We start from the raw sequence: 3,841 nt of genomic DNA, 5'->3' as shown, positions 1-3,841 counted from the left end.
TGTTTTGCTAATGTGGTATGGATTTGATCTGAACTTTAGTGGTGTTTTTACGGTAGCAGTTTCCTGGCTTAGATATATTGTATAAATTCTTAATTCAGCTTACATTTCTAGTGATGGGAAATACAACCACTGTCTCACATGATGTCCTGCTGTAATGAAGGTACAGAAGAATATATTAACTTGTACTCTGCTTCTGGGAAAGCAGAAGAGCTGGAAGAATGCAGCTAGAATCTTACTCAGTTTGATACTTGCCTTTACAGAAGCATGGGTTATTTCGTACCCCATCATTACCTCACATCTTTCTCCCCTTTGCCTCCATGGCTGCATTAATGGAAAGAATAAGGGCTGGAGAGTTAAGCACTGTAGTTCTAGGCAAGAGGAGAACAGTTTCGTAGGTTTAAATATATGAAGTTGTAGGGGTTTTAAGATGTGAAATTTGAGAAAGGCATGACAGCCCTGATCTTACTTGTAGTTATTTTGGTGGCTTTAAGAAACATTCAAGAAAAACTAAAGATCACAAGCATCAACTGATCAATACATGTTTAGCTTGTGTCTTTGAAATACAAGAAACAAAAGCTGCTTCTAAAGTGGAAGCTTTTGGTAATGTATGTAACTGCATCAGTAATCTTCCTGTCAACAATTTGGTAGTAGACAAATTCAGCACAATCTATGACTACAAATAAACATAGTTGCCTACTTATACTCTGACTCTTAAATAGTACTTCATGCCAGGGAGCTTCTTAACACAAATTTTACACCAAATTAAAGCCCTACAAGCTTTCTCTAGTTTATGAGGACACTCCAACCTCTTAATATTGTAAGAAGGAAACTTTCAAACAAGACTTTTAAGATACTTCAGAAGCCAGAATGTGAATACATTGGCATTGGGGATTTTTGTATTAACATGAGTTCAAGGTTAGAGGTGGTCACACTTGCAGTAAGTAAATTGAGTAGCAGATTATAGAATCACAGAGTAGTTAAGGCTGGAAGGGATCTTTTAAGATGGTGTAGTACAAGCCCCCTGCTTAAAGCAGAGTCTGCTACAGCAGAGCATCAGGCCCATATCCAGTCAGGTTTTGAGTATCTCCAAGAATGAGGACTCTACCACGTCTCTGATCTTTTCAACCTCATTCAGTGTATGACCACTCTTGCAGTTTAAGACATCTGATGTTTAAATAAAATCTATATTCTAGGTTGTCCTGTAACTGAGCACCACCAAGGTCTTGGTCCACCTTCTTTACACTCCCCACCACCTCCTCTCCTCCACCCGGTATTTGCACACAAAGATCAATCCTCCCGAGCTTTCTCTTAGCCAGTCTGAACAATTGCAGCTGTCAGCCTCCTGTATGACACATACTCCAATCCCCTAATCATCTTCATGATGTTTCAAATCTCAGATGTTTCAAATTTCAAACTCTGGCCAGTCAGTCAAGCTAGGTGCTTTTGAACCAGTTTTCTTAACTTCTCTTACACTATGATAGAGGTAGTACTTTAGCTATACCTCACTGCCGCCTTTTCTTAACAGGCTATTTTGTTAGTTTAACACATTACCCTAGTCTACACTTAATAACTTGCTATGATTTTTATTTCTTTGTAGTGACAAGAGATTTGAAACTAAGAGAGGGTTGCAAGCCAGTAAATCTGGTTGGAGAGAGGGCATTTGTCAAAACATAAGCCTCTACTGAAGTTCTTGTTACTGTAGCCTTTACTGCACATTAACAAGTAACATGAACAGAATACTTTCATTTTGTACAGCTGTCTCAAGAACATTACTACATTTGTGCTATAAATATGCGACTTGTTGGCTGAATAAACATTGTTGCACTTACAAAATTTTAAGCTACCACACTGTGGGAGTGCATTAACAATATTTCTAGTTGGCTTGTGTATAGCAAACTATCTTAACATCTTGCATAGCTGATACAAACAGCAGAACATACACTGTAAACTTCAGAACAGCCTATTCTACAGCTTTTATTAAAAAAAAAAAGTCTGATCCATAAGCTAACTAGGTAGAGGGAATTGTTTTAATTGATAGAATACATTTCAATTAACAATCTTTTGAGCTTTTAAAGCTCCTTGATAGCAGGCAGATTGCAAAATCATGGCCATTCTAAGAAAACTGAACCACTTCAAAACATGCCTCCTGTATAGCAGAAAGGACTCATACTATAAACCAAGCAAAAAGTAATCACAAAATATAAGTTTAATTACTACTTCAAAACTTTCAAAAGCTGCCAAGACAGTACTAAAGAAAAGGAAAAACTGACAGTAACAAGACTTCAGTACAATACTCCAGAATAGTAATACAGCTTTAAGATTCATAAACAGCATATCACTAGTTTAGAAAACATCTACCACCACTTGGAAATGTATCCTTTTGGAAAGTTTCATAATGATCACTTAAAGCAGAGAAGCTGCAACTTGGGCCTATCTGTTGCTATGTTTAACTAAGTAGTGTTCATGACATGGTAAATGATCAATTTGATTACTGACTTCTGCAAATGATGTTGTATAAGGAGCAAAACAAAGGTCAGACGTAATTTCAAATAAGTACTTTTGAAATAAGACATGTATACACTTTCACATAAAGGGCTATGAAGCATGAGAACAGCAAACGAGCCCTACATGAAATGAAAATAGGCCAGAAGATAATAACGAAAGAAACACAAATCCTGTTAATAAGCAATAGAAGACAGATATTTGAAAAAACTCCTGGATTCAAATCCAGACCATTTACCATTTAAGTTGAAGGCTGAAGTCACAAATTAATATTCTTTAAACTCTATTCCTAGGCTAAATAAAGTTCAAAAACAAACCTGCTTGCTTTCACTGTACACATGTAGTTCCACAGCATGTTGTAATAGCATCTGGTACAAACTTGTATAAAATTGATGTTTTAATCACTGGTTGCTGGTGCAATAAGATACTAAATTCTGTGAGTTTGATGGTAGCAAGACAGTTAATGGATCAAATCGTCCAAGCCTAAAAACCACTTATTCCCCAAGGTAATGCGCTTCAGTCAGTACAGCTGGTCAGGTATGTTCCCTTATATTAATGGAACAGAAATTATAGACTATTAAACTACCGTTCCAATGAGACAATCAATACAGCAATAAAACCTATTATTTAAAGTCAGTATTCTGACTTTGCTACTGTATTTACCGCATGATTGATGCCAAAGAAGTTGTTATAAACTGTACCCTTTAGTTCAAAGTACTGTTGCAACCACAGTCAGAACAATGTCCAGTTTTCAAGACTGTATTAGTTACCGAAATTGGTAATTGCAGCCAACTGCCTACATTCCATATGTGACAGTCTGGCCGTCAGCTACTATTTCAGGTACCCCAGATCTAGAGAGGTATCTACTCAAGGGATGTGAATTTAAGTTCAGTATTTAAAACTGACTCACTAAAATGTGATCAGAAAGCTGACTGCTGCTAGTAGAAACCAAGACTGACCTAATCTAATGATCCTGTTATAATATTTGTGTATTCAAGATGCAAATATCTTAAGGAAAGATAACTGAAATCGGCTCCAACTTAACCATGAAAAGTAAAAGCCAGGTGAGTGACATTACCTTCTCATGAATAGTTTTCCAACCTCAGAGAATACAAGCAATAAATATATGTATCAAGTTACATCGGAGTAATTGAAATAACTGGGACTCACTTTTCATAAACAAAAGAATCCTTAACTTTTTGAAAGTGGATACATTTGTAATTGATTGGAGTATTTGACAGATCAATCTTAGAATCATAGAAGAGTTAGGGTGGGAAAGGACCTTAAGATCATCTAGTTCCAACCCCCCTGCCATGGCCAGGGACACCTCACACTAAAC

Source organism: Psittacula echo (assembly GCF_963264785.1).
Source record: "Psittacula echo genome assembly, chromosome: Z".
Lineage (NCBI taxonomy): Eukaryota > Metazoa > Chordata > Aves > Psittaciformes > Psittacidae > Psittacula > Psittacula echo.
Note: the sequence above shows the minus strand (reverse complement) of the source record.